Raw genomic sequence first — 26151 nt, forward strand, 5'->3', positions numbered from 1 at the left:
CAAGAAAGGAAGTGGGCAGAGCCGGCAGGGGAATAAGGGAGGGTTCCTTTGCTGGACAGCTACTTCCGCAGGAGAGCATGGGCTGGGATGGGGGCAGACCAGACTAGGCAGAGCTACCACACCTGTGCGCCTCATGTGGACTAGATCAGGGAAAAGCCGGGTTGGGCTGATTATTCCTACTGGTGCAAACAAAATTAAAGTGGGCGAGGGTTGTTTGGGCTTAGCCACAGCATCAGCTGGAATCTGGGAGTGGGAGAGGCCTGGGAGGGAAATAGTGGGCTCATCCCCCTTGGGTTACCACTTCCATGGGAGGACATAAAACTAGGATAGTGGCTGGGGTGGAATGGGGTGTGGGACAGACTGGACTACTGCTACACATATTGGCAAACCAGGGCAGGGGGTGGGCCTGGTAAGGGTTATTGTGGTCGCTCCAACTAGGCTGCAGCTCCCACTGGTATATGTGAGGGCCAAGTATGTGCTGGGCAGAACCAGGCTGGACTGCAACACCCATTGGTTCCAGTGGAAGCCGGGAGTGAAAACAGAACCAACCCAGCAATTGCAACCACCAGCTGATTGGAGCGATGGACAGTGCCAGGCCCGTACTTGTTAGCACATACAAGAAGTTTCTTTGGAGCTCTTCCTAATCTAAATGCTGGACTCAGAACTCTAACGAAGAAAAGAGAGAAGACAGAACATGTCAACCAACCGTCTCAGCTATGACAGACTATGTCAATCAGTGGATTCTTCAAAGACCTCATAGTGCTTGGAGTGTCAAGATTGGCAGTGACTCATAACTGTTGCATTATTAAAACCACTTGAACAAGAACCTCGGAGCATGCCCTACATCCGGGACCTGGGGAGGGTAGGAAATTGGGTAGCCCTTCTCCCTTAATACCCTCCTTCAAACATGAAGGAAACAATATGGAAAACATACTAGTATTATCCACTTTCCTGTAGCCCTTGAACCTTCTTACCCTAATTCACTATGTAAAGATTGTCAAAATAAAAATAAAATTTTACAAAAAAAAAAAAAAGAAAAAAAAAAAAAAGAAATTCAGTTGCAATCAGATAAAGCACACAAAGAAGCACCAGGCTGTGTTCTGTAGGTTCTAAAGATTTATTTATTTTTATTTGCAAGGGAGATTTACAGAGAAAAGGAGAGACAGAGGGGAAGTTATCTATCAGCTGCTTCACTCCCTAAATGGCCACAATAGCCAGAGCTGAGCTGATCTGAAACCAGGATCTAGGAACTTCTTCCAGGTCTCCTACAAGGTTGCAGGGTCCCAAGGCTTTGAGTCACCCTCTGCTGCTTTCCTAAGCTACAAGAAGGGAGATGGAAGGGAAGTGGAGCAGCTGGAACATGAACTGGTGCCCATATAGGATACTGGGGCTTTCAGGTAAAGGATTAGCCTGTTGAACCATCATGCTTCCCCATTCTCAGGATCTAGAAACACCATCTGCTATTTGCATTCCTGCAAATGCTAGTTTGGATCCCAGCAAGAAGGGGTTTTATTCATTTTTATTCATTTTTATTAAAAGGCAGATAAGATTTACAGAAAAATGCAGAGACAAAGATCTTCCATGTGCTAATTCACACTCCAAATACCCACAATGTCCAGAGATGAGCCAATCTGAACCCAGGAGCCAGGAGCTTCTACTTCTCCCACACGGGTGCAGGGTTCCAAGGCTTTAGGCTGTGCTCTCCTGCTTTCCCAAGCCACCAGCAGTGAGCTGAGTGCAGCCAGGGCAGGAACTGGCACCATATGGGATCCCGGCAAGATCATGCCAGGCCCTCATGAAAGGATTCTGCAGAAAAAATTAAAGAACCATATCAATAACCTTAAATCAGGGGTGATCACAAGGTGGGCTAATTGGGGGAGCCTCTTAAAGAACTGGATTCTTATGTAGGAGGTCCAGAAGAAGCTCCTCATTCTTTGGACTGGACCAGCTCAGGTTGTTGTGGAGTGAACCAGTGGGTGGAAGATTTGTCTCTATAAGTCTTCCTCCCAAATAAATAAATAAATAAATACAAAACAAATCAGAGTTCTTCCTGAGTAGAGAGATTCACAGTTTGAGATGTTCCACAGGAGGAATTTCTCCTTTGTGGCATGTGGACATGGGGGGAACTGTGTTCACAAGAATGCTGGTAGCCCTGAGGAGTTCTTAACAGAGCACTCCTCTGCACTGCCTGCACTCTGACAGCACTCCTGCAAACAGGACCCACACCTCCACTTTCAAGGAGCTGGACTCTACCCCAAGTTCTAGAGGAAGCTGGAGGAAGACTCTAACTCCAAGATGGCAACTCAGCTCTGTGAGAGGCCCAGAGAGCACGGCCACACCAGCCCTGCAGTGTGACCAGAAATGGGAACAGGAAGGGGTGTGGTTCTGAGCCACTGAGTGTGGTAACCAATGCTGCAGGAATGCAAAGCTAGCAATACCCGGGCTCCAGTGTGTACCTGAAACCAAGGTGACCATCGTCCTCCCTGGAGTGAATTCCACAAGGGGCATTAACACTCAACACATGAAATAAACCCTTCCCTAGTGTCTGCTGTATGTTTTTTTTTTAATGATTGTTATAGTTGCAATTAAATTATAATGCATTCAGATTTCTTCTTATGATTGAGAATCTACTGTCAGCAGGTATTGCTGCATATGCTGGAGTTGCAGTTTTGATCAAGACGACCTTAGATCCCTGTGTTTATGGGCCTTACATTATAGAGGTTTCTCTAAAGTGAGATGGAGCCATTACAGCAGGTCATCTAAAGGCTTACGCACTGTGGTGTAGTAGGTTAAGCCACTACATGCAATCTAAGAGTGTAGAGAGCGAGGACTGGGTCTGGGCTGGGCAAGCCAAGCATTGAGGAGTCCCCCATTCGCAGCTTGCCCCCACTGGTGTGAATCCATGAACAGTTGTGAATACTCATTAGATTAAACAAAACCTTCCCTAAAGTTTATTGTATTTTTCCTTTTATGACTATCACATGATACAATTAAGCTGTAATATAACCAAATTTCATCCATTCTACAGATTAATTGTCAACTATGTTGCAGGTGTGACTCTAGATGCTGGAGGGAAAACTTTGATCTAGATAACTCTAAGCCCTTATCAGTCTGATAATCTAGAGGCTGAGCGTGAGGTGGAATCATTGGCATGTTTTTATTTAATTATATTTTTCTTCTTAAGAAAGAGAAAGATGGAGAGACTCCCTGCTGGTTCACTTACTTAATGCTGTATCAGGCTGAAGTTGAAGCTGGAAGCTAGGAATGCAATTCAGGCTCCCATGAGCATGGCAGGGACCCCATCACATGAGCCAGCACCACTGCTTCCAGGGTCTGCATTAACAGGAAGCTGGAGGCAGGAGCAGGAGCTGGGACTCAAACCAAGGTGCTCTGCTGTGGGTGCAGCTATTTTACATGTTGGTTACAAGCCCACCCTTGGAGTATTTAAAATGAGCACCCAATACGACCAGACTTTAGCAAGATGGCAGGTCACAGTGGAGAGAAGGGGCCGGAGTGGCACAGTGCAGGGTGAGAGAGTGAAGCCTTTTCCATCTGTCACACTTGGTCCAGCAGTGTGGGCTGGTATTTTTACCCAGTTGCACTCAACAATAGGAATGTGAACAAACACCTGGTCCTAGCCAAAGTGCCACCACATTTGCTGAACATTTTAATTCTGAGTCAGCACATGTCACACTGCTCCACTCAGATGACTTCCATAATCTGATTGTATTGATTGGTTGATTTTAAAAGCAGAGTTAAAGAAAGAGAGAGAAAGAATGAGAGAGAGAGAGAGAGAGAGACAGAGAGAGATTCTCATTAGTTGCTTCACTCCTAAAGTGGCTGTAACTGCCAAGGCTAGGCCAGGCCAAAGCCAGGAGTCAGAAACTTCACCCTGGTCTCCCACGTGACTGCAGGGCCCAAGCACTTGAGGTATTCTCAGCTGTTTTCCCAGGGAAACATTAGCAGGGAGCTGGATCAGAAGTGGGGCAGCAAATGTGATGCCAGGCAGACTAGGCCAGTCTGATGCACGTATTGCCAAGGTTAGGAACCAGGGCTGGGACCAAGCCCAGTGGGGGTTATTGGAGTCACCCAACTAGCCTGTGGTTCCCACTGGTGAACATGAAGGCCAAGTGTGTGGTAGGCAGCGTTGGGCTGGGCCACAGCACCCACTGGTTTATATAGGAAATGGTGTTTGTAGTAGAAGTGGGCCAGCAATTGCAACTATCAATGTGTATGTAGGCTCACCTTGGTGACAGACAGAGCTGGACCCTCTACTGGCAAGCACATGCAAGAGTCAGGTCTGGGATCACCTCAGATGAGGTTTCTATGGGGATCCTCCAAACTGAACTGCTGGACTCAGAACTCTGATCATGAAGAGAATTGTAGGATCTCTGGTCTTAACGCGGAGTGCATGTGTCAGGACTGGACCTCCTCAGTGGCTTAGATGGAGTAGTGGATGGCATGCCCAAGTGCACATGGAGTACATGCAGTCCACTGGGGGCAGGCAGAGGATATCTGGTACTATAGCAGAGGAAGGAGAGCAGAACAAATCACTCAACCACCACAGCTAAGTGTTGACAGCAAATATCTGGGTGAATGGAGACTCTGGGGTGGACTGTGTCAGTAGATGGACTTTGGAAGGATTTCCTCATCCTTGAATTGGTGAAATTGACAGCATTTAAAAAATATTATTTTTGATGATGTTTATATGGTTGATCAGGGTGGGAAGGATCAAGGGTTAGGGAAAATCAGTGTGATCATTGTTTCCAAATTTTCTATTTCTTCTTCTTGTTTCTGGGAGAAGGGAGGAGATAAGTGGGGGAGCCATACAAGCCTCCCAACCGCCCCAGTACCTGGGAATGGGAATTAGTTACCCAGTATCAACCCAGGATCCTGATGTGGTGCAGGCCCCCAGGGTTCTGCCCAGGTAGTTCTAATAGTTTTAAACTGCTTGAGATTGACAGCACTCTAGGCTCCACATCAGGAACCCTGGGGTGGCATTGAATGGCCATTTCCCAACCCTTGGTACTATTTGGCAGAGATGCTGGATGAGGCTTCTCTCCTAATTTCTTCCTTTCCCCCAGATAACAGGAGGAAAAGGGGGAGGATTTGAAAACAATTATCTCATCCTGGTCAACTATGAAAATACCACCAAAAATAAAAAGAATAAATTCAATTAAAAACAAAAAGACATGATGCAACAGGGACTTGAACTGTTGCCCATATGGGATGTTGTCATCTGAAGGCAGCAGCTTAACCTGCTATACTATGCTGACCCCCTGTAAATGTGATTTTTTTAAGATTTATTTATTTTAATGTAAAGGCTGATTTACAGAGAGAAGGAGATACAGAGGGAAAGATATTCTGTTGCTGGTTCTCTTCCCAAGTGATTGCAATGGCTGGGATTGAGCCAATCTGAAACCAGGAACCCAGGAGCTTCTACCATATCTCCCATCCTTGGGCAGGGTCCCAAGGCTTTGGGCTTTCCTCAACTGTTTTCCCAGGCCACAAGCAGGGAGTGGGATGGGAAGTGGAGCAACCAAGACAAGAACTGCTGAACATATAGGATCCTGAGCATGCAAGGAGAGGATTTTAAAGACAGACAGAGGTAGACATATGATTAGAGATCGTTTATCTGCTGGTTTGCTCTCCACATGCAGCAGCCAGGGCCAGACCAGACGAAACCTGGGAGTCCAAGTCTCAATCTTGGTCTCCCCTGTGGGTGACCCAGTGCTTGAACCACCATCTGCCTCCTCCAAGGGTGTGCGTTAGCAAGAATCTGTACGGGATGTTGAGCACTCCAATGTGGGATGCAGCTTTAACAGTGTTGATTATCTGTAAGAAGCAGCTGCTCCTAATTTTATTATTTTACATTACGTATTTTATATGTTTATATTATATTATTCTGCTACTTTCCTGGCCATTAGAAAGGAGCTGGATTGAAAATGGAGTAGTCAGATTCAAAGGACTTGAACTGGTGCCCAAAGGGGACGTCTCCAGAGCAGTTTCTTATGATGCTTTGTGTTTCTATGGAATTAGCAGTAATGTCTCCTTTTTTCTTTTTCTTTTATTAAATGATTTTTAAAAATGATTTATTTATTTTTTATTTTATTTTTATTGGAATGGCAGATTTGACAGAATGAGAGAGAGAGAAATATCTTCTGTCTGTTAGTTTCCTCCCCAAGTGATTGCAATGGCCAGAGGTGAGCTGATGTGAAGCCAGGAACCAGGAGCTTCTGCTCAGTCTCCCACTCAGGTACAGGTCCTTAGGCTTTTGGGCCATTCTCCTCTGGTTTCCGAGGTCACAAGCAGGAGCTGTGGATGGGAAGTGGGGGACCTAAAAATTATTCATTTTCCCCAATGCCTACAAAGAGGTACAGTTGTAAGATAGGATTATGATTAAGGCTTCCCGTGGAAGGCCATGTTTTACCATCAGGACAGCATGTGCTGGGAGTGCTCAGTTCCTGTTTCCTGCGCCATGCTAGATCTGGGATTCTACTTGGTTAAATATATGCTGCTTTTGCTAGCCTTGTTTAAGACCTTGGGGTCAGGGCCCGGCGGCGTGGCCTAGCGGCTAAAGTCCTCGCCTTGAACGCGCTGGGATCCCATATGAGCGCCGGTTCTAATCTTGGTAGCTCCACTTTCCATCCAGCTCTCTGCTTGTGGCCTGGGAAAGCAGTTGAGGACGGCCCAAAGCCTTGGGATCCTGCACCTGTGTGGGAGACCTGGAAGAAGTTCCTGGATCCTGGCTTCAGATCGGCATAGCATTGGCCATTGCGCTCACTTGGGGAGCGAAACATCGGTTGGAAGATCTTCCTCTCTGTTTTTCCTCCTCTCTGTATATCTGACTTTCCAATAAATAAAATAAATCTTTTTTTAAAAAAAAAAAAAAAGACCCTGGGGTCAATAAGTCCCAACTGTTGGAGGTCCCTCTTGGGGGCACTGGAACCAGAGGCGTGATGACCACGCTGAGAAGAATCAGGACAAAGGGTTTGCAAGGGCAGATGAACCAATGCACACTTTAGTGAGTTTTTCTGGGCTCTATATACAAAAACTTCTACAGGGCAGGCAGGTAAGTTACTTGTTAAGTAAACAATAGTACACAAGCCCCTCTAAAGATAGATCACAAGGAATTTGGGCAACAATCACAAGGCTTTATGGTAACAGCATAGCAAACATAAGTTACAGAAGCCAATATTGTTAAACAGTCTTTTTAAAGTTATTATTATTATGATTATTTTATTTTGATGATCTTTACATAGTCAATTAGAGCACAAACGCTCAAGGGCTACAGGAAAGTGGGTAAGATCACTGTACCCATATTCTCTTTTTTCCTTCTGTGTCTAGGGGAAGGGAAGAGACAAAGGGAGAAGCCACACCCACCTCCCCAACCATCCTGGGGTCTCCAATGTGGGGCATGCTCCGAGGGCACTGCTCAGTTGGTTTTGATAGTTCAACAGCTGTGAATTGCTGCCAATCTTTCCAATCTAATCATGATGAAATCTCTTCAGAATCCACTGGTTGACATAGTCCACCTTAGTGTCTTCACTTGCCCAGATTTGTGCTGCCAGCATGTGGTTGGGGCAGTTGATCCATTTGTTCTGTCCTCCATTCTCTGTTGTGGTACCAGGTGTCCTCTGCAGGTTCCAGTGTACTGCCATATCCTCCATGTACAGCTGAATATGCTGTCCACTGCTCTGTCTGAGCAACTGGGGCAGCTCAGCTTTGATACATGGAACCTGCAATTCTCTTCATGGTTGGGTTCTGAGTTGAGCAGTTCAGTTGGGGGTATTCCCAAAGAAACTTCATCTGAGGTGATCCCAGACCTGATTTTGGTGTATTTTTACCAGTACAGAGTCCGGCACAGTCTGTCACCCCCATCAACCAATGCACATGCTGGTGGTTGCAATTGCTGGGTTAGTTCTGTTCCCAGCCCTGCCTTGTACATGAAAAAAATGGATGTTATAGTCCAGACTGATCCTTTCCACCACACACTTGGCCCTCACACAAGCCAATGGGAGCTGCAGCCTAGTTGGAGCAATCCACAATAACCCCCATCAGTCTTGCCCCCTGTCCTGATTCCCATGCATGCCAGTATGTACAGCAGACTGGTCTAGTCTGTCTGACATCCCATTCAGCTCTCATACATGTCAATGGGCATTGAAGCCTAGTTCAATCCAACCAGCCCTACTATCCAGCCAGCACATGTGCCCGTGGGTACCACTCTGTCTAGCCATGCTTGTCCCAGTCCTCCTCTCATGCTCACCAGACAGAGTGGCAACCCAGGAGGGAGGTGCCAATTGTTTCCCTACTGGGCCCACTCCCACTCTCAGATAATGCACTTTCCAGATGGTTCTGCAGTTTGGCTTGACAAAATTAGCACCTCTGTACTTGCATCTGCTAGCTGATGCTGTGGCTGAGTGCAACCAACCAACACCCACTCTCACTTAATACTTGCACTAGTAGGAACAGTCAGCTTTTCCCCGGTCCAGCTCACATGTGGCCTACAGGTGTTATAGCTTTGCCTCTTCTGGTTTGCCCCTTTTCAACCCATGCTCTCCAGTGGAAGAGGTGTCCAGCAGGGCAGCCCCATGTAGCCCCTCTACTGGTTTTGCCCCCTCCCCCCAGTTCTCACATGTGCTGGTTGGGTGTTGTGGCCCAGTCTGGCATAGTCTACCTTGCCTCAGCATTTGCCAGTGGATGCTGTAGCCTGGCTGCTCCCGGCCCAGCCTCAGTTTCAACTCATGCTGGTCGGGGTTATAGCTTAGCCCAGCCCAGCTGGCACCCAGTCCAAGCCCTCGAGTGCATTGACATGTGCTGTAACTGAACCCGGCCCAACCCACTCTATTCTGTGCTTGGATTCATCAGCAGGTGATATGAACTGGCCCACCTGGGTCTGCTTCCAACCTGCGCTAAATGTATGCCAGTAGGAACTGTTTTCTGGCTGGTCTGGGCTGCTCCTTATCATAGTTCTTGCACTCACTTGCATGGACTGTGTCCTGACAGAAGTTTCCAAGGCTTTTCCATCAGAACCTCTCCCAGTGCCAGATCTTGCACACACAGATGGGTCCATGAGCTAGCCCTACTTAGTCCACCTCCTGTTCTAGTAGAAACAATAGCCTTTCCTGACAGGCCTTCAGCCCATTACAGTTTTTCTTGGTGGGTGTTACAGCCCAGCCAAGCCTGGTCCACATGCAGACACAGCTCACACATGGCTCAGCAGAGGCAGAGACCTAGTCTAGCCTACTCTGGTCCTTATGAGCACCAGTTGTTGTTGGAGTCTAGCCCATTCAGCTGCACGGTACTTACTGAGAAGGGAGAAACCTCTTGGGCCCAGGCAAGCCTAGGCAAGCTCAGGACTTGCTCATCGCATGGCAGTGGTGGATGTGGCTAGGGTCCTAAGCATTGAGTCCAACCTGACTCAGGTATTTCCAGCAGCTGCTTGGCTGATGGAAGCTCCCACCACTCAAACCCTGAAGTCTACTAAGCAAACAGATTGAACAAGAAAAGGAACATAAGAAAACTGTGTTTGTACTCGTAGATGCTAGGCCACAAGCACCAAAAGAGGAAGGGCAGAGAGTGAAGTTTCACAGGTCCCCAGTCACGTTTGGCCAGGGTGAGGCCTCTGAGTCCCAGCAGGAAGCTTACTTCTGAGACTTGTGTTCCTTAGGCATCCATAGGTCTGGTTCAGAGGGGCAAAACCCACATACAACCAAGATGTCCAGGAGTTCACTCCAGCGGCAAAGTTGAGATAATGAACAGGTTAAAGAGAGTACCTAGCTCCCTTCTCCCTTCTGCCTGAAGTGTGTGTCAGAACAGGCGGCAAGTCCAATCTGACCCTGAGTGCAGTCATTGCAGAGTGGCCCTGCTGTCCCCTGAGACAGGACCCATGAATGAAGAACCTCAGAATCAGATCCCAATCATTTGCTCATTGCTAACTACAATATTGTCTGCTTTTGTAACTTCTGCTTTGCTTGTTTAGCTAAGAAACTGTGAGTTCAGAGGCTTAGCAGCCTGCATAGGACAAGTCACAATGACAGAGCACTCCTCAAAGCAAAGACCCCTGGTGTGCCTTCTAGATAAGATGTGTTCACTCAAATTGTGCCCCCATAGCCTTTACCTCTATGTCAAGAAGGTAGTGAAAGCTGGAATAATAGTTTACCAATAGTATGCCTCAGAGATGAGACTCCATATAAATGAGGTCGTGAAAGTTAATAATTCTGATTAGCTGGTTAACTGTATAAGAACCCTGCAATTTTCCACCTTGGGGTCTTGCTCCAGAATCGCTGTGATGGTGATGGACAGATCCCAAGCCCGGACATGCCAAGCTTGAATAAACTGCCCTAGTGCATTTGCATTGATGTTTGACTCCTGGTGATTCATTTGGGAGCTCAGAACTGTGATGGCAGCAGTGGCCGTGGTAGAGGCAGTGACAGTGGAGGCAGCAGAAGCAGCAGTGATGAACTGTGACACTTTCATGGCAGTAGAGTTCACTGTAGCTGGAGCTGCAACACTTTTATGATGGCTCACCATACCTTGAGCATTTTGGCTTATGGTGGCCAAAGCCATCTGTAATGCTGTCCTGTTAGTTGTGACACTGCTGTGGTAATTGCTGCTGCCCAGCACTGGTAGCGCTGATCTGGGCACAACAGGAGCATGGGGACTACCACTGTGTGAGGAATCAGACAGGATAGTAGGCAGAAGACTTTCTGGTCCTTACTGAAATTAATTTAAAAAAATATAAAATTGCATTTGTCCCCATCTCTTTACTTTTCAAGAACACAATCTTCCTTCCAAGGGCATGACTCTTCCCTTGAGGGAGTTCAGAGGGGTAGAATTAACATATGAATTCCCCATCTAAGAGTTGTTGTCAAAAGAAACCCAGACATGACCCACACTAATCTCATCTCTGGGTCACCTCAAGGAGATGGTGCCTAAGTACTCAGCTTTTTTAGAATGGGAGGGGAAGTTAATCAATCTCATTCTACAGATATCTTTTGATTGACTAAATTGTTGCCCATTGTGAATGAATTATTTTTCTTCCTTTTTTCTTTGAATGACAGCCCTGATGTGGGGTATAAAATATAGTAACTGGCACAATCAAGATGGTGGAATAGTGTAAAGATACGTTTAAACAAATGGAGAAGCATTAGCCAGTGTAAAGCAGAGAGGGCACATTCCAAGAAACAGGAGAGGACCGAATGACAGCACAGGGGATCTGGAGACTGACAGATACAGGAAAGCAGAAGATACAATGGTGTGGTGTTGTAGTGACTGATATTCCAACGGCATTCAGCAAGTGGTGATCCGTATTACAATGGCAGCCAGAACTTCAATAGCAACAATGTGTGAACAGGTGTTCACCGGGAGTAAGGAGGTAAACCCAGACAAAGAACATCCAGTCCTCCTGCTCTGATTTGACCAGGAGCAGAGACAGAGCAGCAGATCCCAGATGGACAGTGAGGGAACAGGGTGGATTTCATAGCCCAGTCTGCCCTGCTAGAGCCAAATTGAGCACCATTTTGTTTAAGAAGGCAAAGGCTAGGAAAGCACTGAATATGCATTGAGAAAAGGAATTGTGCCCACCAAAACCGAAAGCAAATGAGAAGAGCATCCCAGTAAAATAACAACAGAAGACCAAATCAATGAACAACCCATTCCTAAAATGACAGGACCAAAGTAACACCCATACATATTAAACTCTGAATGTAAATGGCTTAAGCTCAATCAAATGTCATAGATTAGTAGACTAGATTAAAAAACAAAACCCATCTATTTGTTTCCTACAGGAGACACATTTCACCAACAAAGAACAGCAGAAACTATATCTCATGGATTTTGATGGCTTTTTTGGGGTAGTTTCATCTCTTCAAAACACTTTTCTTCTGATTGAATTCTTCATCCTCATAGATCATACAGTAGCATAATTTTCTTCAAGAAGGTTCTTGATTTTCTTTCTCATTTCTTCAGCAACACATTGGTCATTCAGTTCATATTATTTAACTTCATGGCATAGTAAAGTTCTATTTTTCTTCCAGTTTTTTAAAAAAAGATATTAACTCCCCTTGTCCATGGTTCTTTGCTCCCTTGCATTCTCCTTCTGCCTCTAGGGCAAGAGCAACTTTCCCTCTTCTTCTAAAATAAATCCTGCTTTGCAAACTAGCATTGTCTGCATGAAAATTTTTTCACGAGAGACAAGAAATGAGGTTGCTGCCATGATTCACATTGAATTCCTGCAGGGTGTAACACAAGCCCTCCCATAAGGTTCCACCATGTGAACCTTACCTATGGAGATCCCTAGAAAGAAATGCCACCTAACTTTTCCTTGTTACAGACTGGAAGATATTTAGCAAGTACTGGTTAGTAAAAAACAGAACAAATAAAACAAAAAACAAACAAGATGAAATCTGAGCCCATAGAAATTGAGGAAATTTAGATAGTAAGAAAATGCTTCTAGGAGTTCCTAGAGGACTTGTCAGTGTCTGGGTCAGGTTGGAATTCATTGAGGCACACAGTGCAAGGCTCATTGCCTCACCGTGAACTGTGCCCAATCTTAATGACAAATTGATCTCTGTGCAGATTTCAGCTGGACACCCTGATGGACTGTCGGAGTCTGGGATCCAGACAAGGAATCTTCTGAAAAACGTCACAGTAGCACTTCCAGTTTCGTGCAATGTGAAATCTGAGGAAGGAAACAGTTCAGACAGGATCACCATTCCTGGAGCTCATATGAGAACAGTGTCCCAGCTCCAGGGGATTCATCCTGTCAAACCCGGGAAGCCAGGCTTCTACATCCTGAAGAGTGGCAGCTGCACTAACCAGATTTAACTGGTTGACAGGAACCTGGTGTTTCTTTTTGCCAGAGTTACTAATTGTGGAAAATTAGGGTCTCCTAAAAACAGAAGCTACAGAGAGGATAGTCTGCTTGGCTCACCATCTGACAAGGTGATTGGAAGTTGACTGGGGTTGAACTCAAGTCATGCTGACAAAATCTGAGTCACACCGCCAAAACTATTGTAGGGAATTCGAGGGGAATCATGGCAGCAACCTCATTTTCTGTCTCACACGAAAGAATTTTCATGCAGACAATTTCAGTTTGCAAAGCAGGATTTATTTAAAGACAAAAACTGGAAAAGGGGCTCCTATCATGGTGGCAGTAGGGGACTCAATGTGTCCTGAGGAAAAGCCTGAGGTAATGGTGGAAATGGTGTCTTTTATGCCCTATCTCAGGGGAGTTACCCAAAGGATAAAATTGTTCACAATAGCACCTGGTCCAGAATCAAAGAACCTCAGAATGGTGGGACTGGTTAACTTCCTCTTCCAATTCTAATGATAACCTGATCACTCAGGCACCATGTCTTTGAAATGACCCAGAGATGAGATTTGGTGGGCCAAGTCTCCTTGCTTTTGTTACAATAATTCTGAGATGGTGAGTTGATATGCTAATTCTGCCCCTCTGTCCTTTATCAAGCAAAGAAGTTGCCTTTGAAAGAAAAATGCTCTTGGACAGTTAAAAAAATGGGGAGAAATACTATTTTATGTTTTTAAATAGTACCTTCACTTGGGAATAGAAACCCCAGAAGCCAACTCTCCCATTTAACTTCTCACACAGCACCACATTGATCCCTGACTACCCCACCTGCCCCCGACCATTGTCTCACCCCTTATGGAGGATCTGAACCCTTGGTAACCCTTTCTTCAGTGTGATCTTTTTTCCTGAAAATTCAAAATTTAGAGCTGAGGAAGATGAGTGCTACTGCTTGGCTTTTTGTCTTGGCTTGATCAAAATAAAAGGTCTACAAATTTTTGTGTGATCTTAGTCTAGCTTAAAATTAATGAGACATCTATGAGATCAAATCGTGGGAGAGGGATCAAATTGTGGGAGCATGCCCTGTAAAAGGCTTCTTAATTGTAAAAAGCTTCTTAATTGTGGGCCTGGCACAATAGTCTAGTGGCTAAACTTGTCACCTTGCATATGCCGGGATTCCATATGGGCACTGATTCATGTTCTGGCTGCTCCACTTCCTATCAAGCTCCCTCCTTGTGGTCTGGGACAGCAGTAGGAGACAGCCCAAAGCCTTGGGGTCCTGCACCCACATGGGAGACCCAAAAGAAACTCCTGGCTCCTGGCTTTTGTAGCCCCTTGGGGAGTGAATTAGCAGACAGAAGATCTTCCATTTCTGTCACTCTTCCTTTCTGCGTATCTGCCTTTCCCAAAAGTTAAATAATTTTTTTTTTTTTAGTATCTTAATGGTTCCCCTAAATGATTGTGATTCCCCCCCTCCTCAACTATAGGCAGATAAGAATCACAATGGGGACACAGACAGAGCCAGTTCTAAGTTACTCAAAGACTCCAAACATTTCCCTCCCTTTCCTATGGCTGTTCTTGGTTTCAGAGTCAGCTAGCCTTTTGGGTGATAAGATTTTGAAAGATCTACATTCAGACAGAGACAAAATCTGGCAGCAGGCCTCCTGATTTCCTCAAAGGCTTCCTGTAGCTATTGGAGCTTCTGAGAGACAGGTTCCTACAGTGCAGCTCCAAATGTGCCCCTGTCATCCTAAGGCTGCTCAGGTCTCAGAGGCAGGAAGCCAAGTGGGTGATAGAATGGAGACAGGAAACAGAGTAAATGAACTGGTCTTTTCTCAACTAGTCCGGAGAGTGGAGAGGGGGGTCATACCAAGGTCCACATGAGTCACTTTAAGGGATCAAACCCAAGCAGCACACTCATGGGGGTCCCCAGAAGTCTCACCCCTCTTCTACCGAGGAGAGACCAGCCTGAAACATGAGCAGGGAGCTCACCACTGGGGTACCCAGTCAGGTGGTTAGTGTTCAGAATCTACCTGGGGAGTTTCAAGTCACGCAGAAGAGTGGCTTCAGCTGGAGATTGTCAGTTCTCCACCAGGTTTCCTCCAAACACGTGAGACGTGGCCTTGCTCCCAAAAAGAAAATTAAGGTGTTAAGGAAGTGTAGATGGTTGAGGATTAGAGCCTCTGAAGGCCTAAACAACAACCCTTCCTAACAGTACCTGCCTAATAATACAATCCTTCTGGAGGTTTGACCACAGCTAGGCTGTGGCCAGGGGGCCTGCATGATCTTGCAGAACCATGGGGTACCAAGGGTCATTTCTACGGGTGCAGTTCCAACTGAGGGAAGTCTTTTCTTGTTGGGTTGGGCCACACAGCTCCAGTCTGTCTCCTTTTTGACCCCATGTAGGACGCCAGGGAAAATATGTTACCAGAAAATATCAGTGGGTTTTTTCCTCAGCTTAATGTAGGAATAAGAAGCCAGGAACTGGTTGCAGACAGAGAAATGTATTTGAGAAGTGGCCAGGAGAATGTGAAGAAGAGGAAAGATGAAAGCACCTCTGGAGAGAAAGCTGGGAGCTAGGGTGTCTCTTGAAAAAAGAGAGAGTGAGATACCAAAGGTTTGAGGAAGGTTTGAAGGCTTTTCAGCCTTCCCTGACCCTCCTTGTTGGGTGGGAACCTATAGTAAGATGTTCCCCATTGGTGATTTCTTAGCCAGTTAGGAAATGGGTGGGCAATGCTGGTGCTGCCCACCTGAAGGTGTGACCAACACCTCAGCTGGCCTGAATGGTTTCAGGCATCTGTGATTTGCTGCAACTTAGATGCCTGAGGAAATCAGTTAGGGATTTTCTGCATTATGGCAAATGGCCTCTAAATAAAAACAACTTTTCCCTGTTAATCTCTGTACCTTTTAATTTCTTATCCTAAATGCTTATCCTCTTGTTTATTTAGTATTCTATATTGTTTCATAGTTCCTCTATTGTTTTTAGTTTTCAGTGGATCAGGCCATCCTAAGGGCACATGAATGGAAACATAACTCCCCTCACTACTTCCTGGGAAGTAAGCCAGTGGAAGGGAACTTCTCTTGGGTCTGTCAGTCTACCTCTTAAAACAAACAAACAAACAAACAAACAAACACCAGACAAATAAATTGTGAATACAAGGACTCTGTAAGGAAACCTCCATGGAAACCTCTAAGGAAGGGTCAGGAACAGACCCAAGAATGACTATGTAGTTATCTGCTGGGAGGGACTACAGCTTAACTCCACTAGACCATCTGGTTAGTCCTTTGTGACATTGATATACATTGTAACAGGAAATACAAGCCTGACTGGGGTCTGGGAGTTTTTGCAGAAAAAATCCAAGCTGGGAAGAACATTGTGAAAACCCCAAATATTGCAGTCACGTTGGTCAGAAAGCAAATGCCTTGGGATGCCCTGCCCCTTGCAACTGGCGTGGGAGGTGAGGGCAGTGTCCTGGGATGGACCAGGAACCTGCAGGTCAGACACTAACTGCAGGTGTCCTTGCCAGGATTCAGGGAAGGACTGCCAATTGGGTCAGAGAATCAGAGACCTTTTTGTTTTTTTTTTTTTTTTTTTTTATTAATAAATTTTATTTTGACATTCTTTACATAGTTAATTAGGGTAAGAAGGTTCAAGGGCTACAGGAAAGTGGATAATACTAATATGTTTTCCATATTGTTATCTTCATGTTTAAAAGGGGGGTATTAAGGGAGAAGGCCCACCCAATTTCCCACCCTCCCCAAGTCCCGGGTGTAGGGCATGCTCTGAGGTTCTTGCTCAAGTGGTTTTGATATTGCAACAGTTATGAATCGCTGTCAATCTTGCCGCTCCAAGCACTATGAGGTCTTTGAAAAATCCACTGATTGACATAGTCCATCATAGCTTAGACGGTTGGTTGACCCGTTCTGTCTTCTCTCTTTTCTTTGTTATGGTTCTGAGTCCAGCATTTAGATTAGGAAGATCTCCAAAGAAACTTCTTGTATGTGCTAACAAGTACAGGGCCTGGCACCGTCCATCGCTCCAATCAGCTGGTGGTTGCAATTCCTGGGTTGGTTCTGTTTTCACTCCCGGCTTCAACTGGAGCCAATGGGTGTTGCAGTCCAGTCTGGTTCTGCCCAGCACATACTTGGCCCTCACATAAACCAGCGGGAGCTGTAGCCTAGGTTGGAGCGACCCACAATAACCCCAACCAGGCCCACCCCCTACCCTGGTTTGCCAGTAAGTGTAGCAGTAATCCAGTCTGTCCCACATCCCATTCCACCCCAGCCGCTGTCTTAGTTTTATGTCCTCCCGTGGAAGTGGTAACCCAAGAGGGATGAGCCCACTATTTCCCTCCCAGGCCTCTCCCACTCCCAGATTCCAGTTGATGCTGCCCAAACAAACCTCGCCCACTTTAATTTTGTTTGCACCAGTAGGAATAATCCGCCCAGCCTGGCTTTTCCCTGATCTAGTCCACATGAGGCGCACAGGTGTGGTAGCTCTGCCTAGTCTGGTCTGCCCCCATCCCAGCCCATGCTCTCCTGCGGAAGTAGCTGTCCAGCAAAGGAACCCTCCCTTATTCCCCTGCCAGCTCTGCCCACTTCCTTGCTTGTTCTCAGGCTGGTTGGGCGCTGCGGTCCCTTCTGGTACAGGCAACCTCACCTCGGCATTCCATAATGTGCACTAGTCTTTGTTGCGACCAACCCTAGGTCGACCCACACTGGTGCCTGGATTTGCCAGTGGATGATGTGGACAGATTCAGCCTGGTCTTGCCCCCACGTCTGCCAACTGTATGCCAGTGGGTAGGTTTCCATGGCCTGTTCTGGGCTGTTTCCTATCATGTTTTTTGCGTTTACCTGCTGGGTCTGTGTCCTGCCAGAGGAGTTGCCCAGGCTCCTCCATCAGAACCTCTCCCAGTGCCAGGTTTCACGCTTACCAGTGGGTCCATGAGCCAACCCTACTCAGTCCACCTCCTGTCATAGCAGGAACTGTGGCTTTTCCTGACTGGCCTTCAACCCAATCTGGTTCTTGCTGTTGGATGTTCCAGCCCAGCCATGGTTTGTCCATACCCACGTATGGCTCACACATGGCTCAGTAGGGGTTTGAGACCCTGCCTAGTCCATCCCACATCTGCCCTGGTCCTCCAGAACACCAGGGGGAGTCGGGGTCCGGCCCGGCTTGGTGCATCCAATCCCAGTCCACACTTGTGCCAAGGGAGACTACAACTGTTTCCAGATCAGAACGCAGTCCCCTTCCAGGCCACGCGCCTCTTGGTGGGAACCTCAGCCCAGCTAGGGTTGTCCCCTTTGCTCCCCAACCGGGTCCGTTCCCAGGCATAGATCACATGCCTGCCAATGGATGCTCTGACTCAGCTTGGCACAACCCCTCCCCTGTCCCGAACTCTGCCTTAGACACTGTGGCTTAGCGTCCCAGGCTCCCACAGACCAGCAGGTACAAGAGCCTAGCTCGGCATGACCTCTGCTCCCTCCTGGTTTCTAGTTTTACTTGTGGGCTAAGGTTTGCTCAGTCGTGCCTAATCTACTCTGTTCCATTACCAGTTGACACATTGGCCAACTGTTGGAGCTACTTGTGCAGGGCAAGCCCCAAGCCATAGCGTCTGCATGGACTGGTATTTGGTGCTCAGCATTATTAGTGATTACAAGTTTTGCTAAGGAAGAGTTACTGCCTCTTTCAGGTCCAAGAAGCACAATGGGTTCAACCTGGAGCTAATTAAGCAGCAACTCAAAGAACCAAATCCCCAGAGCTCCCCAGCCGGGCGGCCAGAAGGCGGAGCCTGGCACCAATGGCGCACTGGCCGCCCGGGGAGGACGGCTCACCATGTGCCCATGGCGGCCGTCCGGGATCCAGGCATGAGACGCCCCGTCCTGAGACCCACCAGCTGCCAGGAGGCAGCTGGCGGTTTAAATAACCCAGGCCCAAGGTCGCGCCCCTCCCAAATCCCATTCACCGCCCCATGAAGGCGGCGGGTGGGCCCCGGATCTGCCCAGTCCCGGAGGCCTCCCCCCCTCGGTCTACTCACCCCGAAGGAAGCGGCCCCCGAAACCCAGCAGGCCCGGGGAGGACGGCTCACCATGTGCCCATGGCGGCCGTCCGGGATCCAGGCATGAGACGCCCCGTCCTGAGACCCACACAGAGACCTTTTTGGAGGGAGGGAAAAGCCCCTCACTGACCCATGCAGTGGAATTCAGGGGTAGAGATAGAAATTGAACCTCCACCTTGTCTCCTCCAGAGCAAACAGAAGCATTTTCATCACACCTCAGAGCTGTTAAACTCAGGACCACCAGGCTGTCAGCAACACCTCTAATGTAAAAATCAGAGGCAGCAGGGACAACCGCCCTGGTACAAGCTGGGGTCCATTGTCGGGGTCAGAGCTGTGAGCTGTGCCCTCTGTGCCCAGCAGCAGGGCTGTGGTTCCCAGCTGGGACCACCCAGGGTGAGACCATGGATTCTGCTCCTGTCTGTGCAGCCTCAATCAGGTTCTCTGTATTTTCTCTGACCTCAGCTACAGTGTCACATAGCCAGGTGTAGAGTAAATTAGCAACTCTTCAATTTCATTGTAGGCTCCAAGCAGTGAGAATCCATGTAGGGCACCTTGTGAGGAAGCAGGATCCAGAGAAGTTCCATGTGTTCATCTGTGAGCCTCTTCCTGAACCTTCCTCCTGGGCTGTGCCCATGAGAGAGAGGACACAGTGTGTCTCCAATATCCTGTGTTGCTACTGACCACCTATGTCCTCTATTTCCTTCCTGATGGAAAATCATGGACATAGGTGTGGGCACTCGGCACTGGGGTAGAGATGCAGCTTGGAATGCCCAATTCCATCTCAGTGCTCTGTTGGAATTCTGGCTCCACTTCTGGCCCAGCATCCATCCAGGGCATGCTCTGGGGGGCAATAGATGATGCATGAGGACACCTGCACTGAGTTTTGGGCTCTGGGCTTTGGCTTGCCCGGCACCCATCTGGATGGGTATTTGGGGAGTGAGTTGGGGGATAAAGGGAGTACTTTCCTTTTCACAAAGAAGAAAAACATTCAAATAAATAAAAATAATTTTATGATTCCTCTCCCGCTTTGTGTTACCCTCTGCTCATGGGCTCAGGGGTTCCTAGTCTGGATAGCAGTGTGGTAGATAGTAGGGTTCTCAAAAACACAGGCGCCTTTGATCTTTGCTGTGCCATGTGTGGATGTGAATGCTGGGAGGTGAAACATCACAAGCTGAGACTGTAGTGACTGCCCCTCCCTGCTGACATCCCAGCTAAACAGGAAGGTGCACGGTGAGGCTGGGACTTCTCTGGGGATCATACAGCTAACCTGGATTGGGTACCCCACCCAGCACCACTGCCCAGCATAACAACCTGCAGAGTCAAAGGTCAGGGGAAAGGTATGGCTCAGAACTGGGGCATGGGTGTTTCAGAGTCATGAGCCTGAAAGATCTTAAGAGAAAACATTCTAAGCAGGGTGACCTGCACCTGGTCTCTGCCAGAGCAACCCCTTACTGTATGGGGCCCAGGGCCCAGGTGTGCTCAAGAGATCGTTCTTCAAGGGAGGCTGAGGCCCAGGTGGGAGTCTTGTCTCCCCTCCTGCTGCCAGAGTGTTCTCTGGGTGTGGCACCATTAGCACTCACCTGAGCCACATGCAGATCCTCTGCCCACTCCACACTGTCCCAACCCTCCTACTGCCCTCAGGATCCCATATTCTCAGCACATATACGGTCCCTGCTTCTCACAGCGACCCTAGTCCTGTAGCTGCTTAGGCTGTGGGCTTGCTCTCCCCACTTAGCTCTACAGATGCAGGGCTTGGTCCTGCGCACTCTTGCTGCGATCTCTCACTCCCTTGGTGCACTATCTCAGCTCCTGACTGCAAATGTGCTCCATGTGGAGTTACCTTCCCAGTGTGTTTCTCCAGCACAGACATCTCCAGCCTCTCAGTCTCTCAGCCCCGTCCTCACGCAGCAGCCAGGGTGGTCCCTGGACAGGAGAAGGTGTACACATCCTTGCTCTGCTCGGAGTTGTCTCATGGCTCCCACCTCACTCAGAGCCAGGGCTTACCCTTCCAGTGTGTGTGTGGCCTTCTGGATGGTGGAGTCCCAACCCAGCCTTCCTGACAGCTCCCTGCTCTGTGTGCAGACTCACTTCTGCCCCAGGGCATTTGAATTGACTGTCCCCTACCTGCACAGCACCTGCCCGGAGACACCTTTGCTGGTGACCCCTAAGTTTCCTCAGGGTCACCTCCTTGGGGCAGTGCACGCTGACCATGACAGTGAGGCAGCCAGCTGCCTTTATGTATGCTCAACTCAGGCAGGCTGTAGAACCAACAGACACTGAGGAGGGAGTGGCAGTGGAGTCACAATACAGACCTCTGGTGACTGATTTTAGGGAACGTGATCCAACTTTATTACATTATATAATGGTAATATAAGGCTTTAAAAATTTTTAAAATAATATTTATTTAAAATTTTTTACTTCTTTTTAAATTATCATCATCATTCTATGATACTGTTCTATAGACTCTGAGATTTCCTCTGCCCCTTGCCAAGTCCCTTTCCCCACCATTATTATTGTTATTGTAAGGTAGTTCTTCATAAAGTCACATATTCATCATTGTTGACATGGACAATGGCAAAGAGTCCAGCGTCCTATTGTCAAGATACAGCTAAGTTTCATTAGTAGTCCATTCTAAATCTGTAAGTAGAGATGCACACTGCACTGCATCCTCACATCTAGATATGATAGTCTCCATTACACAATCACCACACGTCTCCTTAAATGAAAATCCACAATACAAAATCAACAACAGGAAGAAAAATAGAGCTTTATAATGCCATGAAGTTCTCAAGAGGTTTTGCTAGTTCAACAGTCCTGAATTGCTAGTGATCCTGACACTCCAATCATGATGCAATCTCTCCAGAATCCACTGGCTGTTACAGTCCACCTTAGAGTTTCCACCTGCCCAGATCTTCACTGCCAATGCTTGGTTGGGGTAGTTGATCAACTTGTTCTTTTCCTTTTTTTTTTTTTTTAAGATTTATTTTTTAAAATTTTTATTCGAAAGGCAGATATACAGAGAAGAGAGACAGAGAGGAAGATCTTCCGTCCGATGATTCACTCCCCAAGTGAGCGCAACGGTCGATGCTACGCCAATCCGAAGCCAGGAACCTCTTCCGGGTCTCCCACACAGGTGCAGGGTCCCAAAGCTTTGGGCCGTCCTAGACTGCTTTCCCGGGCCACAGGCAGGGAGCTGGATGGGAAGCGGGGCTGGCGGGATTAGAACCGGCGCCCATATGGGATCCTGGGCATGCAAGGCAAGGACCTTAACCACTTGCGCCACTGCGCTGGGCCCTCTTCATCTGTCTTAGCCTTTGCCTTTGGATGTTGCAAGCTGGCCTGACCTAGCCAGCCCCTAGTCCTAACTCTCGCTTGCAGGTGCTGCAACCTGGCCCTGCTCAGTCTGTTCCCGTCCCTGGCTCATGTAAACCAGTAGGTGTGATACCCTAGCTCGGCATGATCTGCACTCCAGCTTGGTTTCTGTTCTTGCCAGTGGGATAAGGTCTGCTTGGTCCTGCCCAGTCTGCCCCCTTTCAAAACCAATCCACATACTTGCTAGCCAATGGGGCTACCTTGCCCAGCTTGCCCGAACCCTAGGCCTGGAACACATGTTCACCAGTGGGAGCTATGGCCCCATAGCTGAGTTTCCCAGGTTCCCCCACTCAGCCCACTCCCAGATCCAGATCTCACATATGAAAGCAAGAGCTAGGCCCTTACCCAACATAGCCTCCCCCTCCATTTTGGCCTTTGTATAAGCTGGTGGATGTTGCAGGCAAGCCTGCTCTACACCCTGTTTAGGATGCACATGCAGGTGCTGCAGCTTGGACCTGCCCAGCCTATTCTCAGCCCCAGTATATGTGAATGTTGGTGGGTTTCATGTTTACACCTCTTTCAGCTAGTCACCACTCCAACTCTTGAGCTAACCAGTAGGACTTGTACTTCCATAGAGTTGGGCCCACTTATCCCCCACAGAATCTACCCCAGGACCTGGTTCTCTTGTGTATTGGTTAGTGTCATGGCTCTGCCTAATGTGACCTATCCCCTGTTCCAACACTCATTCAGGTACTGGGATCTAGCTCTGTTAGGCCCCTAGGCATAGATTTTGTGTGAGGTGGCGTATTGCGGTCAGCGATGCTCTGTGTTAACAAGCCCATCTGAGGACTCCCATGTGGGCTGGTGAATCAGTCTGAACCATACAGATCTTCTAAACTCTCCCCTCCATACCACCAGGTCTCAGTCCACTCACTTATGGGCAAGTACAGTGGCCCTGTTGTTAAATGTCCCTCACGATTCATTCCTCACATATGTATGGTGTCCTTATCCACGGATGTCCCTAGGCAATAATTCATCACCCCCAAATCCCCAGAGCTCATCAGAGGGTGGCCAACAGGCAAAGCCAGGCACTTGGTGGGCACACTGGCTGCACCCATGGTTTAGGTTGCTAGCCAGAAGCAGCTCAACAGGTGCTTGGCAGGTTACTTTTTTACCAATCAGTGTACAAACAACAGCACAAAGCAGTAATTATAAAGGTCAAACTGTGCAGGCAGAGGAGGGTGTCTGTTAGTGGTCCCTGCAGGTGCAGTCAGGTTGCTATAGTGACAGGGCAGGATAGGGTTAGTGTGCTAACCACAGCTTCTTAGCTCAGTGAGGCTGAGTCAGGTGGGTTAGTGTGTGGAGCCAAGCCGCAGACACCCAGTATTGGATCTGGTCCACAAAAAAATTCAGCTGAGTGATAAGTGTGTAGTGCACATCCCTTCCAAACTCTGTGGCTTCATTAGTGGAGCCTGAGACAGAGACCAGCTGTGGCCGTTGCAGTGGTGTCTTCTCCCACTTGTGTCCACATCTGTTTCTCACATGCTTTCTCACAGTGTTCTCTGCCCTCATGCCTCCCCTCTCCCCAGAGATGAAGGACACCAAGCTCACACACAGCCAATGACACTAAGAAAAAAAAAAAGTGAACACAGGAAGGTGGGAGCCCAAGGCTGAATCCAAGCCTGAGATTTGGCTGTCCCTGCCACAACCAGCCTACACTGCCTTGGATCCCTGAAACAGGGCTGTCTGGCCACAACTGAGTACTGTGATGGCAGGTGTTGGGGCACACATTCTACTGGAGAGACAAGGACAACGGGGCAGCAGAGCCAGGTCAACAGTGACCGTGAAAAAGCCTGATGGGCTCAACAGAGCCTGGGTCCAGCTCTGTCCTCATCCGGGGTCTATCAGCCTCTCCTGTCCCATTTGCAATAGACTCAGCACAGCAAACACATGGATTGTGAAAGGTTCTTGGTGGTGCCTCTTCTTATTTTCTTTCAAATTTTTGGAATTTCCTGTTTTAATTTTTTAAATATATTTTTTTCTTCATTATATTTTGACAATCTTTACATAGTTAATTGGGGTAAAAAGGTTCAAGGGCTATAGGAAAGTGGATAAGACAAATATTTCCATATTGTTTCCTTCATGTTTAAAGGGGGGGCATTAAGGGAGAAGGCCCACCCAATTTTCCACCCTCCCCAGGTCCCGGATGTAGGGTATTCTCTGAGGTTCTTGCTCAAGTGGTTTTGATAGTTCAACAGTTATGAATCGCTGCCAATCTTGCCACTCCAAGCACTATGAAGTCTTTGAAGAATCCACTGATTGACGTAGTCCATCACAGAGTCTCTGTTTACCCCATATTTTGTTGCCAACATATAGCTGAGATGGTTGATTGACCTGTTCTGTCTTCTCTCTTTTCTTGGTTAGGGTTCTGAGTCCAGCATTTTGATTGGGGAGATCTCCAAAGAAACTTTGTCTGAGGTGTTCTCAAACCAGATTCTTGTATGTGCTAGCAAGTACAGGGCCCAGCATAGTCCATCGCTGGTGGTTGCGATCGCTGGGTGTTGCAGTCCAGCCTGGTGCTGCCCAGCACAGTCTCAGCCCTCACATAAACAAATGGGAGCTGCAGCCTAGTTGGAGCGACCACAATAACCCTTACCAGGCCCACCCCCTGCCCTGGTTTGCCAATATGTGTAGCAGTAGTCCAGTCTGTCCCACACCCATTCCAACCCAGCCCCTGTCCTGGTTCTCATGCCCTCCCGTAGAAGTGGTAACCCAAGAGGGATGAGCCAACTACTCCCCTCCCAGGCCTCTCCCACTCCTGGACTATGCACTCTCCAGATAGTTCTGTGGTTTGACTTGACAGAACTAAACCCCAGTGCCAGCTTCTGCCAGCTGATACTGTGGCTAAGCCCAAACAACCCTCACCCACTCTAATTTTGTTGGCACCAGTAGGAATAATCAGCCCAGCCTGGCTTTTCCCTGATCTAGTCCACATGAGGTGCACAGGTGTTGTAGCCCTGCTTAGGCTGGTCTGTCCCCATTCCAGGCCATGCTCTCCAGAGGGAGTAGCTATCCAGCAAAGGAACCCTCCCTTATTCCCCTGCTGGTTCTGCCCCCTCCCTTCCTGGTTTTCACACATGCTAGTTGGGTGCTATAGTCACATCTGGCACAGGCAACCTCACTTTGGCATTCGGTGCATTCCGTATTGTGGGCTAGTTTTTGTTGCGACTGAGCCTGGCTCGACCCACACTGTTCTGGTGCCTGGATTTGCCAGTGGATGATGTGAACAGATTCAGCTTGGTCTTCCCCCAATTCATGCCAGGTGTATGCCCATGGGTAACTTTCCATGGCCTGTTCTGGGCTGTTTCCTATCATGCCCCTTGTGCTTACCTGCCGGATCTGTGTCCTGCCAGATTACCCAGGCTTCTCCATCAGAACCTCCCCCAGTGCCAGATTTTGCGCATACCAGGGGGTCCATGAGCCAGCCCTACTCAGTTCACCTCCTGTCCTAGCAAGAACAGTGGCTTTTCCTGACTGGCCTTCAATCCAAACTGGTCCTTGGTGTTGGATGTTTCAGCCCAGCCATGGCTTGTCCATACCCACATATGGCTCACACATGGCTCAGTAGGGGTTGAGACCTAGCCTAGTCCATCCCACATCTACCCTGGTCCTCCAGGACACCAGAGGGTGTTGGGGGAGTCTGGCCCGGCTTGGTGCATCCAATTCCAGTCCACATTTGTGCCAAGGGAGACTACAACCATTTTCCGTTCAGAACACAGCCCCCATTTCCTGTTTAATTTTCTTACCAACACTTTAGACAAGAATTGGAAAAAATGATTTGCTGTTCAGATTTGCAAAAGAAAGGATGAAGCTGCAGCAGATGCACCTGACTTGAGACAGGGACGGAGGCACCCACGCTGGGCTGGGGGAGGGCCAGGCTCCCACCTCACACTGTGCCCCCAGGAACACACT

General features: G+C 48.1%; 1 long non-coding RNA gene across 1 annotated transcript; it reads left to right on the top strand.

The window, feature by feature from the left end:
- The first annotated feature begins 759 nt into the window (after positions 1–759).
- On the top strand, positions 760–26106 carry LOC121160175. The gene is made up of 5 exons (XR_005884510.1): positions 760–770; positions 1167–1173; positions 11569–11578; positions 19330–19336; positions 26040–26106. It is a non-coding gene; the product is annotated as an uncharacterized LOC121160175 (long non-coding RNA).
- The last annotated feature ends 45 nt before the right edge of the window (positions 26107–26151 follow it).

This window comes from Ochotona curzoniae, unplaced genomic scaffold (genome assembly GCF_017591425.1).
Source record: "Ochotona curzoniae isolate NIBS_2020 unplaced genomic scaffold, NIBS_Ocur_1.0 contig_4376, whole genome shotgun sequence".
Taxonomy (NCBI): domain Eukaryota; kingdom Metazoa; phylum Chordata; class Mammalia; order Lagomorpha; family Ochotonidae; genus Ochotona; species Ochotona curzoniae.